Genomic DNA, 15,214 nt, shown 5'->3' with positions numbered 1-15,214 from the left:
ACGTTACTGCACTGGCCATATGGAACCATAATGCTTCAGAATTGCCATTGCTGGTTCCATCTTGTCTCCTGTATCTAGTCAATATTCAATGTCTTTTTTTTTTCTTTTTGTTGGTTACTTGTCCCCTCCAAGTAGCCATTAGGAAATCCATGTAGTGTAGTAGAATGCTTCAACAGAGTCCAACATTGGTGGGAATTTCCAGAACCTTCGGGGCCTGGTTCAGTTGAATCTACAATCCAGAACTGCTTCTGCTACCTCTATGATGGCAGGCACAAATTAAGCCTTGATGGAGATTTACACTCACCCAGGATCAGGCTCACACAGCCAAAAATGTTAGGAGATGATGCATGGGCAGTGGCACCCAGGAATCTTCATAGGGCAAGTGGTCCAGAAGACAAATAGGATCAAGCAAATTGGGAGGATAGATACTTAACGATTGATATACTCTATCAGGTAATGCTTAACCATGAAAATTCAACTCAGCAGGAAAAAAGCAACTTTAGAGAAACTGTGAATTAGTTTTCCTTTGCCCAAGGATCATCTGCAATCAGGTTTTTGAAACCATTTTCTCTAGTTTTGTTGTTGTTGTTTTGTTTTGTTTTAATTTACTCATTTCCTTTACATACTAGAAATTCCTGTAGTTGTATGTGTGACCCAAGTTTTCCAGTTTCTATCTTTGTTCCTACTATGGCTTGACATTGTTGCTTTCCATGACTGGTATCTTCTATTTCTACATGAAAACAAAAGCATTGCATGTTTATTCACAATAACTGTTTTTTTAATTTATTTTATGCCAAGACCATTGCGCAAAAAAAGTTGATGGTAACTAAAAATTATCTTCTTCATTGATAGACAATGATTCTTTGAAAAATGAAGATGAAATATAACATCCCATTTATAGTTTCTAGGATCTAAGTTTGAAGAATACTCTCATATAACATTTTCTGCCGACTACATGAAAAATTTCACAATGGTTTTGAACAGGAGAATTTTATAGCTAGATAACTAGTAGGAAAAAGAGTATAAAAATTCAATGGCTTCCTTTTCTGACAGACACACTTATTTTTTTTCTTTATTTTTTCCCTTGTCTATGGGCTCTCTATTTTTTATTGATCTATTTGCGTGTTCTTTTGCCAATATCACGCTGTCTGGATTTCTGTAGCTTTATAGAAAGACTTGACAGCAGGTCCTGTCAGTGTTCCGACTTTGTTCTCTTCCTTCAATATTGTGTTGCCTCCCCATATAAGATTTAGAATCAGTTTGTCCTAAAATCACTTGTGATCTTGATTGGGATGGTGAGAAATCCATAAATCGAGTTGGGAAAAACTGAAATTTTGACAACACTGAATCTCCCTATTATGAACATAAAGTACCTTTTCATTTACTTTGTTCTTTGATCTCCTTCATTAGAGCTTCATAATTGTCCTCATCTAGAGCTTGTACGTATTTTATGGATATTTTTTGACATGACTAAGTATTTCATTTGAAGGGTTATTAATTTAAATAGTGTTTGTTTTAATTTCTGATTCCACTTATGTATTGTTGACATAAATACTGACCTTTAATTCCTTCCTTAACCATGGATTTAGTTCTTTTTAAAGTTAATTAATTTAATAACTCCTGCTGAGGAAGATATGTCTGTTTATTCCAGTTGTTCATTTCAATTCATTTTGCTTTTTCCCTCTTCTCATCTTCTATCTTGGGTAATATCAAAGATAATAGCTTCCCCTGAGATAACAGCTAACTGTCTTGTGTTCATAGCCAGGGTCTACCTCAGAGAGGAAGCCTAGCTCTTGCTGTGTGCACACTATATGTTAAGGTGTGAGCTGGGGACCTTTTAAAATTCACATTAATATAAGATGAGTGCTACTTTGCTCAGAGTACTGATGAGGCAGCTGGATCTCAAAGAGGTTACATAACTTGGTCTGGGTCACATCAACAGAACACCGTGGCTCCAGACCTTCCCTGAACATTTCTACAATGCACAGTCCACAGTGATAACAGCATGCAGTAATTTACAAACAGACCCCAAAAGTTTAATGGAAAGTTATAGGTATCGTACAACTACAGAAATGTGGGCAGCTTCAGTTCCTGACTATTCTCAGGGACATGATTTAATATAAAATGATTCTTAATCGTATGTTTGTCGTCTCTGTTCATCAGTTCATCTTCTCTGAGGTAAACTAACCCACACACACAAAAAATCAAGTTCTAAAGTCCCTAAGCAGCTTACAAACTTTGAAAAGGGACAAACTGGTATCATGTTTTCCCAGTTCTCTCCTCTCTGCTCTCAGAATATGACCACACCACAAAATAATCCAGGGAACAAATAGTTTCAGGAATTCAAGATGGTATTACTTTCCCCAAACTGCACTAACACTGAGACAATTTTAATGAATTTTCAAAGACAGAGCAACTTATTTTTGACAACAATATATCTTACCTATTGGGACATCCAGAAATTATGCAAACTCTCAGAGCAAATATTCTACTGGAAACATGGAATGGTTATTTTTTAAATGTTCTCAACATTTTATGTGTAAGTAAAGATACTTTTATTTTGCTTTCCTCTCAAATTTGCCTTCTCTTCTCATTAGTCTAATATTGGCAAATTAGACCAATGCAATGACAAAATGTAAGTATTGTTTTACATTATTTTTTTTAATATTCAGGAGTATTTATACAAGAAGAAAACTTGAAGTGAATCACCTACCTTATAACACCATCCACTCTATATTTCTATTCCAGTGGGTTAACACACACACACACACACACACACTAAAAAACACCTGTGTATTCTCAGACTTGTCTTACACACCCACTCTGTCTTTTTACGTAAATAAAAATTTACTTTTGCAACTTTTCTTTTCACTCTACATATACTTTGCCCAAACCTTCCTTCATATCCGTGGCTTTAATCATCACCTGAAATTTAGATTCTAATGTACTGATGACTGCCAAATCACTGTCCATAACTCAAAAGATGATACATGTTCCAATATGTTCTTTTATTTTCTTTGGTTTTCTTTTGAAATTTCTCTTCGGCTGTCCCTCTCTTCTTCTTCCTCCTCTCAGAGGATGCTACACTGTACCTTTCATAGATACTCCCTGTATATGTCAGTTGGTCCATTCCTGTTCCCAATTCATGTGAACTTGGCCCTTGCACAATTTCTTTACATTAGCTTGCATTTACTCTTTTCTCTCTGGTTGCCTTACCTTCTAAAACTCACAAAGATCAATAGAATAATAGCCATGAAATTCTGAAGAAAATGATTTTAAAAACCTATTTTTATAATCAACTAATAGTTATTAGCATTAGTACTCATAAAATTTATAATTAAAATGCTTGCTACTGTTCTCATTGTGTGATTTTTCTTTCAAAAGGAAATTCCTAAAACAGAAAGGGCCATAAAATGGAAAATATTTATTAACAATGTCAAAACATTAAAAGAAGGTATGGATGGTAGGCAAGTTGAAGAAGAAAGTTTTGTCTTATTTGAAGGAAAGTTTTGCTTGCTGATTATAATATGACCTTAAACTTTATACATATCCTATACATATCCTGTACACCACTAGAGGAAAAAGAGCAACAATTTTAAAAAGCAGGAGGAGGGGCGCCTGGGTGGCTCAGTCGTTGAGCGTCCGGCTTCAGCTCAGGTCACGATCTCACGGTCTGTGAGTTCGACCCCGCGTCAGGCTCTGCGCTGACTGCTCAGAGCCTGGAGCCTGTTTCAGATTCTGTGTCTCCCTCTCTCTCTGACCCTCCCCCATTCATGCTCTGTCTCTCTCTGTCTCAAAAATAAATAAACGTTAAAAAAACAATGAAAAAAAAAAAGCAGGAGGAAAAAAGCAGGAGAACATAGTAAAATAAAAATTAAACATTGAGAAAAAATAAATAGAAAATATTGACTGTAATAGCAGACATATAATAAATGGATCAGTGGCAAAGTATAAAATCAGATATGAGACAAAACCTATCAATGACTATAATAAATGTGAACGGCTAAAACTTCTCCCACCACCACAACTAAGGCATCTAGAGCAGGAGCAATGTGAGCCCCTCCCCCCAAGTCTCACTTCCCAAGGGTGAATTTCCTCCTGTGGGACACCAGGCCTGAGGTCTGTACACAGGGTTGCTGTTTGCAGGGTTAGGTTAAGTAGCTGGAGTTGGATTTCCGAGCTTGTAGTGTCTACCCACATGCATGCAAAGCCCATCATTGTGCAGGATGATGGAGCCTCAGGTAGAAAGAGAAACATAGAATCCTGACTAGGGGCACGTTATTTGCAGGAGTGGGAGTTCTAAATGACCTAGAAATCCAGATCATTTTGTAGGTAACTTTTTCAAAGGATTAAGTCATATTTTATTTCACAGCTTGTTACTTTGATATGTAACTTTTAAGTATTTAGACATATGGTATCTAGGCTTCCCTTTATACTTTCTACTCAAAGCCCTAGGTGGGAAACTCTCTCTCCACCCCCCTGGAAAGTTTCCCTCTGCAGGATGATAAGCCTGCACATCTTAGAGTGAAAAACTACAGCTCTTGAAAAACATTTTTTTTTTCCCAATTTGCAGCTACACTTTCTCACCCCTTTGGATTCATTTTTTGTTTGTTTGAAATGGCATACCTAAAGAAAGACTGCAAATCCAGCCAGGTAGATGATATTATTCTTTTCTTCTCTGCAGTTTAATAGTCTAGATTCAGTGTGATCCCTCTCACTTCCCAAAGAGAAAATAAGACCTTACATTAGAGTTTTCAAAGTCATGAATATACATCATCTCATTCCGTCCTCACAGCCGCCCTGGGAAGGAGGCAGGTGGGCATCCTGGTTGGAAGAGATAGAGGATGGAATTGTATCATGGGTGGGGCTGGGAATCAAATCTATGGTGTGGATATGTAAATGGATGTTTTGTACTTAAAAGGTTTTCCAGAATGTTTTCAGCTGTGAGATCAGTAGGGCAAAACTCCCCTCTGCAACTTGTGTGCTTAAGCTCCCTGAGCCACATGGCACAGATCTTGGTGTTCCCTCATTCGAATGTTCGGCTTGTGCTGTGTGGCTGAGAAGAAACCAAAGGGCTGTGCCTGGAAGCTTCCAGACCTCTCTGTGATGGCTGACCCTTTCTTTCCTGTAGTACGCTATACACTTCCCCTTTCTTATAGCCTCTGGTGAATACAGTCTGTGAAATCTTTTGAGTCCTTTCAATTAACCGACCCAGTATAAACTGGTACAAGTGTAAATAAAATAAGTAAAATGGCACTCTACTTGTAGACCTTTTCCAAGGAATGTAACCCTACCTTATTTTATAGAGAAACTAAACCAGAGAAGTTGCATGGTTTGTTCCATATCCCACAGCAAATTCCAAATTATTGTATTAGCAAAAAAATAAATAAAAATAAATGTATAGGAGCATAGTCATTGAGTTAAGAATGGTTAAAATTAGGTTTTCACCTCAGGCTTGTTATAAGCAAGCTATACCACTGGAAATAAATTGCTAAATCATCACATCCTTCATATGGAAAATTGAAGTAATAATACAGCTTGTGTCTCAGTGTGACTGAACAAAAATAGAAATATTTCAGAATAGACAGACAACATATCTCTTCCAGGATGATAAAAGGTGGAAAATGTTCACATCAGTTGACTTTACAGAATAAAGTACATAACTCCTAAGGAAAAACATGGATGGGTGGGTGAGAGAGAGAGAGAGTGGGAGGGAGATTTGGGAGTAGAATTTGTGACCATTAAAGAGGAAATAAGGAATGCCTCGGCGGCTCAGTCGGTTAAATGTCTGACTTCAGCTAAGGACATCATCTCACAGCTTGTGGGTTCGAGCCCTGCATCAGGCTCAGGGCTGACAGCTCAGAACCTGGAATCCTGCTTTGGATTCTGTATCTCCCTCTCTCTCTCTGTCCCTCCCCCACTCAGGCTCTGTCTTTCTGTCTCTCAAAAATAAATGAACATTAAAAAAAAAATTAAGAGGAGATAAAGGGGTCTTATGATGAGAAGAAAAAGATTTCACCACAAAATCCAGCAATATTTATTGATAACTTTCATCGTGGGAAAAAAAATGAGTGGAAGGCAGTGATAGGACAAGGAATGAGACTAAACACATGAAGACTAACTTGAGAAATTACCACCAAACTGAAGAGTTTTGGGGAGGGAGAAACTTGAGAAACAAACAAAAAATAACAACTAAAAGAGCAAGTAACATGATGTCAAAAGAAATCTAATCTGAAGAGGGGAAGAAATGATTCAGAAGCAGTTATTATCACAGAAATGAGGACCATTAAGCTATTGAAAGTAGCTTAGGGATTGAACGATTTTAAACTAATTAATATGGTTTTCAATAACATAAAAGATAGAGGTAAATTGAACAGAACAAATAAAAACACAAGTAAACCACACAAAGGACATTTGACACATATTATATACATATATATATATATATATATATATATATATATATATTAATATATACAAGATTAAAAGACAATGACAACCATTTTTATCATTCTCATGAATGAGCCCCCCTCCCCCAAATATATTTATTTTTGAGAATTCTTGTGTAAAAAAAAGGATAAAATACATAAGAAGCAGGAGCACTGTGCTGATAACGAGTGACAAAAATGGATTATTCTCTACAAATAGAGATTTGAGAAGAAAATTTTCTAGGTGTAAGTCATAAAAAAGTTCTTGGTCAAACTCACCATGATTCTCCTTTTAAAATTACTTAAATAACACCTAATGTTATATAAGTACAAAGAGTTGATACTAGTTTTATTCTTGGATTAATAGAAAAAGAAAGAGTAGCACACAGGAAGTTGCTAAGCGGCAAAGTGAGATACAATGTCACACTGAAAAGATTAGTAAAGATCTAGAACTGGAATCATCACTGTGTTATAACTAATGTCCTACTATTCAGGAGAGCTAATAAATGGGTGTGCAGATTATTTTATAATGAATTAAATAATTAAATTAAATTACATAAATACAAGTGCGGTTTATAGTAAACTAGTGGAGAGGGTAAACGATCATATATTTATAGTATTTTTTATCTCATTATAACGATTGTTGCAAAGAACATTTTGTAAAGTTGCATTTGTCTATTTGCCTATAGCCTTAGGATAAAATACAAGGAATTACACGGTTTGCTTAAAGTTATAGGGACACCTATGTAATATAAACTAGAATAAACACTGATAAAAAAGAATATAGTTTAAAACACAATTGTTGCCTTCCTCAGCATAGGAACATAGAGAAATCTAAATTGAACACAGCCTTACATTTCTTTCAGAGAAGTATTATGCTCATTCAAATTGTTGTCAGGTCCTGAGACACTCAGGTTTTGAGCTCACTCTGCTTTTATATGGGAAGTCCAAATTTGCAAATTTTCACGAGATTTTATGACCTTCTGTTATATGCTTACTAATTTAGTCATTTGGCCTTATAATGTTTTACAATTGGCTATTGTATCCCTTGAGGAAATGTAAAATTGAAAGAGATGTTAAACTCAGATAACTTCACTGCTGATCAGAGAAATGACAGGGAAATACTGTTACACATCATGTCATTTTATGACACTTAAGATTAAGATCATAAATATTTGTTGAATGCTGAAGAGCTGGTCATTGTTCACATATTCCCAAATTTTGAGATGGGGGGAAGGATAGTTAAAATAAATTGGTAAAATTAAGTGGAAAGGAGTATCAACTTAAACTTGACCATGCTTCACATGTTGATAAGAGAACTCTTCAAACTTTACAATGTACTTTGCATAGAATTGTAGATAAGACCAGGATGTTGTACACTAGATTATTTCAATTAAAATGAGACTAATCTATAAATCATAAACACTAATTTGAGATCTGGATATTACAGACAGGAGAGGATAAGAGGGAAATTAAAGGATGCGTCGGTGCCATTCTAAGAAAAAGTTTAAAAGTGTACACTTTTTTTTTTTTTGGTTATCTCTTTTGCACCATTCCACTTCAAAGTATAATTTTCTTTTTGTTCTCAAAATCCTGATGTGCTCACATTGCCTTATGTCACTTCCCAACTTCTCAGTCCTATCTCATGCGACCTAAAATTACTTACCTGTCCTCCAAATTTGGAAACTACTTCTCTTTCTCTCCAAACAGCTCATCTGTATTTATATACGAGATGTAAAGAGTAAAAATTTATTTTTTATTTTTTTCTTTTTTAGTTTATTTATTTTGAGAGAATATGTGTGCGTGCACACACATGTGTGGATGGGGGATGGTCAGAGAGAGAGGAAGAGAGTAAATCCCAAGGAGGCTCCACACCATCAGTGCAGAGCTCAGTCTCCTGAACCATAAGTTCATGACCTGATCAAGAGTCAGTCAGTCAACCAACTGAGCCACCCAGATGCCCCTGATATAAGTTAATCTTATTAAATTAATTTTTTCAAACTTAGCTGATGATAATAATTATCATATTAAATACTAGTTTAAATTATCATATTAAATACTAGAAATTTTTGAAACTCTTACACCCATCCCAGACCAATTGATTGATCTGTTTGAATCAACTCATGACAGTGTATGCGTGCATGCCATGTGTATGCATTTATATACTACTGTTATATATGCTAATAATGTTGTTATATATACTACTGATATGTTAGTTATATGTTAACTGATATTATATATAATTTTGTATAACATCGTTTATATATATATATATATATAGCATAATATATATATAACATAATATACATATAACAAAATGATGACAAGATGTAAAATGCATCTATTAATTAAGTCAATTACATTTACATTACTTCTTCTTTTAGAAAAGTATTATAGGGATGCCTGGGTGGTTGAGTTGGTTAAGCGTCCATTCGTGGGTTTAGGGGTTCAAATCCTGTGTCAGGCTCTATACTGACAGCTCAGTGCCTGGACCCTGCTTTGGATTCTGTGTCTCCCTCTCTCCACTTCCCCACCCCGACTCATGCTCTGTCTCTATCTTTAGAAAATGAATAAACATGAAAAAAAGAAAAATATATATATTATAAACAGTAATATATAAAAAAACCACTGATGAACATCTTTATAGATAAGTATTTCTTTGCATTTGTCACTTATGCTTTAACATAGTTTTCTATGTAGAAGCAATAAGAAAACTACGCTATTAAATGTTTTCTCAAAAAACCCTGACTGACATTGGCATCTGCCTTTCAAATTTAGGAAAGTGTATAACTTATACCAAAAAGTTGGCTCTTTGTGGGAGATTTACTGGAACACGGTCTATGTATAAAAGGCAAAGTTCTTGAAAGAGTAGAAAACAAAGCAGGACTGAAGTGTTCTGCATTGAAGAATTAGAGGAATTCGTAGTTTGTACCCAATAGTTTGAGAAAGAGAGAGAGAGTGAGAAAGAAAGAGAGATGCTAAGGAGAAAGTAAGGACATGGGTGGAGGGAAAAGGGAAAGGGGATTTTCACCTGGAAGAGAAGAAAAGAAGAACTGAGACACATAGGAGAAGATCAGGTAGAAATCTCATATGGCAGCAAAGGAAGAAAGACTTTTCCATGCCAGAGTTTGTGTGTATGTACAATATATGCGTATCTTCCTGATTCTCAATAACTGTGTGATAAATTCAATGGGTTATTATTTTTTTTGCAAAAACCTGTTGCTAAAATTTCTCAAGACTTTAAAGTTTTTTGTAAAACAGTACACTTAATTGTTTTATAATATCCCTTTGTAGACCTTGCACAGTGTATTTAACTGATATGATATTGAGTATAGAAATATAATTTTAACTCTTATAAATTATGCTTTGGTGACAATTTTCATAACTGGATGTTGTCATATATCTTGATCATTTCTAAAATTGAAATCACTACCACATATGTTGAAATTTTTTTTTCTTAATTAAAATTGGTCAATGCAATAAGAGAAATTTTAAAGATTCTTTAGTTCACACTTCCAAATTTTCCTCTGGCTAGGAATGCTGCATTATTTACACTTCATCGAGGGTGCCTAAGTTTGCATCCTTACTTAATGCAAACTTCACTAGATATGAGAAGCTTTTCTCTTTTTCTTCTTAAACTTAGTTAATTTGAGGTGAAAAATCATATATAAATGTGGATCTGGGGAGACTCTTAAATACTTTTTGCACGTTTATAGACCACTTGTATCTCTCCATCTGTCTTTTATGAATTACCTGCACACAGAAAACGTTTTACTCCTATTAGTGATGGTGTAGAAGCTTTTTCAATATTAAGGTTATCAATAATTTTTGTGTCAAATATTCGGCAATGTCTCCCTACATTATCATTGTTCTTTTAATTTAGGTATGGACATACACTCTCTTTTTTGTGTTCTTGTCATTACAGCTACTAATATTTTTTACTTATTTTTTATACTTTCCTTGTTTATTTAAAAAGTTGTTTATCCTTCTGTATGAGACATTTTAATTTCCTAGCAATGCTTAAGGTTTCCTCCTACTGACGTTATGACTTACATTCTATTTCATTAATGTATCTTTAGTATATCTGGGACTTACTTGGAAGAAAAGTTTGATATGACAGTAATTCTAGCATTTTCCAAATTGCTAAGTCAACTGTTCCACGAATGTTTATTAGCAAAGGCCCCTCTTTCTCACTGATTTTAAATGCTAATACTGGAAGGTGAACATTTGGGGAGAAACTTAGATGCTATCCAAACAGAGGACAAACCACTGTTCTTAGAAAGTGCAGCATATGCTTTGGGGAAGTAAGGAGCTCCTCGGATAAAATGATACTTTGAAAAATTCAGGAGGGTGCGCTAAATAAATCCAAAATGCCACTTTGGCATTTCTAGAGAGCATAATGTGGTTTATCTCCTCTAAGTAATTAATGTGTTGTGTCACATTAATAGATTTTCTACTAGAATATTCTTCGTGTTCCTAAAATGAACATATTTGGTCATTTTGGGTTATTTAAAATAACATGTTGCAGGAAATTAGCTAGTATTCTATGTGAGGTTTCGTACATATTGCATTAGCAAAAATTAGCATGTAGATTTTCATTGTCCACATTTTAGTAAAACAATAATGCCGTTCTATTAAAACAAATTCGAGGGGCGCCTGGATGGTTCAGTTGGTTAAGCAGCTAACTGCAGCTCAGGTTGTGCTCTCACAATTAATGACTTCGAGCCCTGCATCAGGCTCTGTGCTGACAGCTCAGAGCCAGGAGCCTGCTTCGGATTCTATGTCTTCCTCTCTGTCCCTCACCCGCTCATTCTCTGTCTCTCTCTGTCTCTCAAAAATAAATAAACATTAAAAAATAATAAATAAATAGATAAATAAATAAATAAATAGATAAATAGATAAATAATAAATAGATAAATAAATAAAATTTGAGACTTTTTGTTTTTCTATCCTCAGTATTTGTAGCATAGAAACTAATATATTGACATTTGAAACTTATTTTTATTCCACCACCTTCTTAATATTCTCATTAACCTGCGGAGTTTCCTTTTAGAATTCTAATATTGTATAAGCATATAATTGTATTTTCATGTTTTAAGTTCACTATGCTTCAGAGCAATAAACAAACAGTGCACAAGAAGGTTAAGTTACTATGAGAGCAGTTCTCCTTACTTGGTTTATGATTTTAATGGGAGTGCCTCTATTACCTTATTATGAACATAATATTTTTTAAAATAATAGATTACTCTCATTTTAATTAGTAATACACAGTCAGGTATTAGATTTTTTAATGTTTACGTATTTATTTTTGAGAGAGAGCGTGCGAGAGAGAATGAGCCGGGGAGGTGCAGAGAAAGAAGAGAGAGAGAGAATCCCAAACAGATGCCTACTGCCAGCACAGAGCCCATCATGGGGCTCGAACTCCCGAACCGTGAGATCATGACCTGAGCTGAAACCAAGAGTCGGATGCTCAACCTACTGAGCCACCTAGGCGCCCCGATCATGTATTTGATGTTTTTAATTGCTGAAAGGTTATCTCAATTTATCTGTATTCTACCGCGTATATGTAAAGGCATTGAAATACATCAACATCTATTAGTGTTTCAGCGTCTCCACAGTACAGTTTAAGAGCAGCTTCTCTGAACCTACAATACCTAAATTTAAGTTCCACCTCTACCACCCGCCAAGTTGGTAGACCTTGGCCAGTTTGCTGAACTTTTTTTTTTTTTTGTCTTAGTTTGCATACCTGCAAAATGGGATAAAAATAAACCACTTACTTCATAGGACTGTTGTGAGGTTTAAAATTCTTAATATGTGTAAAGCACTTAAAAACGCACCTGTCACATAAAATTGTGCTAAACGGGTTTGTGATCATTATGAGATGCAATGCAATGACTGATAGTATTTTCTAGTATTAACTCCTCTAATCTACCCGATCACTCTTTATATGTATGTTTCTGTCTAAATATGCGTATATACAAAGCGTACACACTTACATTCTTATACATAGTATGAATTATATAAGCTAATAGGTATTTTAGTATACAGCATCCTCATAGTAGAAGTGTGGGTGGACAAATATTTTCTTTGTGTGCGATGTCAAGTTTTGGCATGTTTAACTACGTTCATGTTTCTTTATTTTCTATGCTCTGGTCCAAAGGTGTAGAACAAAATTTGTATTTGTGTTCTATTACTGCCATAAGGAATTACCACAAACTTGCTGGCTTAAACAACAACATGCATTATCTTATAGTTTTGAAAAACAGAATTCTGACATGGGTTGCACTAAATCAAGGTGTCAGCAGGACTGACATTTTTCCTGGAGAATCAAGGGAAGAACCAGTTTCCTTCACTTTTCTGGCTTCTTAAAGACCACTTCATTCCTTGGTTTATGGGTCCCTTCCTTCATCTCCAAAGAACTTCTGTCATCACACCTCTTTCTCTGACTATACTCAAGAAAGTTTCTCCATTTTAAGGACTCGTTTGATTAGATAGAACGCACCCAGGATAATCCAGGATAGTCCTCCTATCTCAAGGTCTGCAACCTTAATCATATCTACAAAGCCTCTTTTGCCACATAAGGTAGCAGATTCTTAGGATTAGGACATAGACATCTTAGATTATTTCTCCTTGTTCATTTCCCACTGAAACTCTCTCAATGCTTTGGAACTCATTTATTAATGCTAAGCTGGTTCTCCCATTCACACCCTCTAAAATCTTCCAAATATTTTGTGACCACCTTTTGTAGCTGTTGGCAGCTATCAAGTACAAACTCTGTCAGATCATTTTACTATGACTTATCTGTTTCAGAGACATTTCAGAGGGCTCTTTTCAGTTATTTCCTAGTTGAAGATATTAGACAGGAAAAATCATCCCAGTGCATTTTCTCATATTTTCCTTCTCCTCTGCAGTAAAATAATTTTATATCCCTAAATCATCTTCTCTCACTCAGGAATAGCAAAATACCTCACTCTTTCTTATTTATACTGGTTGCTTGGGCTACCATTACAAAATGATACTGGTTGGCTGGTTTGCCCAATAGAAATTTATTTCTCACAGTTCTTGATGCTGAGAAGTCCAACATGAAGGTGCTGACAAGATGCTGAGGCTTCTTTTCTTGGCTTGTAGGTGGCTGCCATATTGTTGTGTGCTCACATGACCTCTTCTTTGTGTACAAGTGGAGGGAACCATCTCTGGTGTCTGTCCCTCAGCTTATAAAGACATCAGTTCTATCAGATTAGAGCTCTACTTTCTATAATATTCCTCCACCTTTAGAATGAGTCTAGAGACTTTAAGTTTCTCATAATATGCAACTTAGTGTTAAGATCATCCTATAATCATTTTTTGATCTTGTTTTATTTCTTATATCAGTTCAATTTTATTCTTTTCTGGTCATCATTTATTTCATCATTCATTTAGTTGAGATTTATCTTTTGTTCCTTTTCTATTATCTGAGTTACCTATTAACTCATCCATGTTTATCCTTCTTCTTTTATGATATAAATATTTTAAGCCTGCAAATTTTCCACTCACTGTGAATGACTTTTACTATATTCACTAAGTATTGGTAAATAGATGTTTAATTCATTCTAGGTATTGACTAATTTCTTTTTAGATATCAGATATTTTAGGTACTTCTTTTACATTATTTTAATCTTTTTCCAAAGTATATGTCTTAGTGTGTTTAACTAGATGTAAAAATTATTAGATTTTTTAAATCTCAGAGTAAGAAGAAATGCAGAATCTTAGCAAAGACTGAGAATCCTGGAGGAACAGCATAACTGGAAAAGCATAAGATCAAAATCAGGTATGGTGACTTTGAACTATCAGCATCAGAGAAATGTGGAAATGGAAATGGAAAGTAGGCAGGTGAAACTCAAAGGAAAATTCAAGCCAGAGATATAAGTCTGAGAATTGTTGGCATTGGGATTGGTTTAAACACGGAAACATAATTCTTAAGGAAAAGATGCATAACCAGAACGTAGGTAGGTCTAGGACCAAGGGCTAAAGAGCAATATATATATATATATAATATATATTAATAATATATATTATATATATATATATAATATATATTAATAATATATATTATATATATATATATATTATATATATATAATATATATATATATCTCAGTTCCTTAAAACAACTATGAGCCAGCAATTCCACATATAGATATTTATCCAAAAGAATCAAAAATCTATGTTCATAAACATAGATTTAAAGAAATTTAAATCTAAAGAAATTTTAAAGAAATTTAAAAAAAAACATAATACCCCAAAACTTTAGAAATAACCCAAATGTCCATTAGTAGGAACATAGGTAGACAAATTGCATTGTATTCAGAGAATATAACACAACTCAGCCATAAAAAGAAAACCAGCAATGTAGGTGAATCTCAAAAGAATTCCTTAGTGAAAGCAGCCAGACACATAGCAGAACATGTTGTATGACTCCATTTTATAGGAAGCTCTAAAACAGGCAAAACCAATTTTTATTATATAAAATAAATCAGAACGGCAGTTTCTTCTGATGAGAGTGGAGGTAGGACACTGATCAGAAAAGGGGTGAGGAAATTTTCCGGGGTGATAGTGATGTCCTATATCTTGATAGGGGTCTGTGTTATACAAATGTGTGCATTTATTGAAACTCAATAAGAATATATTCCATCGTGTGTAAAATTTAGTTCAAGAGAAAAAAACCCCACAAAAATAATAGTTAACTATCGGCATGCTGAAGTATTTAGGGGAAATGTAATGATGTCTGCAACTTACTTGGAAATATG

The sequence above is a fragment of the Neofelis nebulosa genome, chromosome 2, assembly GCF_028018385.1.
Source record: "Neofelis nebulosa isolate mNeoNeb1 chromosome 2, mNeoNeb1.pri, whole genome shotgun sequence".
Classification (NCBI taxonomy): domain Eukaryota; kingdom Metazoa; phylum Chordata; class Mammalia; order Carnivora; family Felidae; genus Neofelis; species Neofelis nebulosa.
This window is presented reverse-complemented; position numbering follows the sequence as displayed.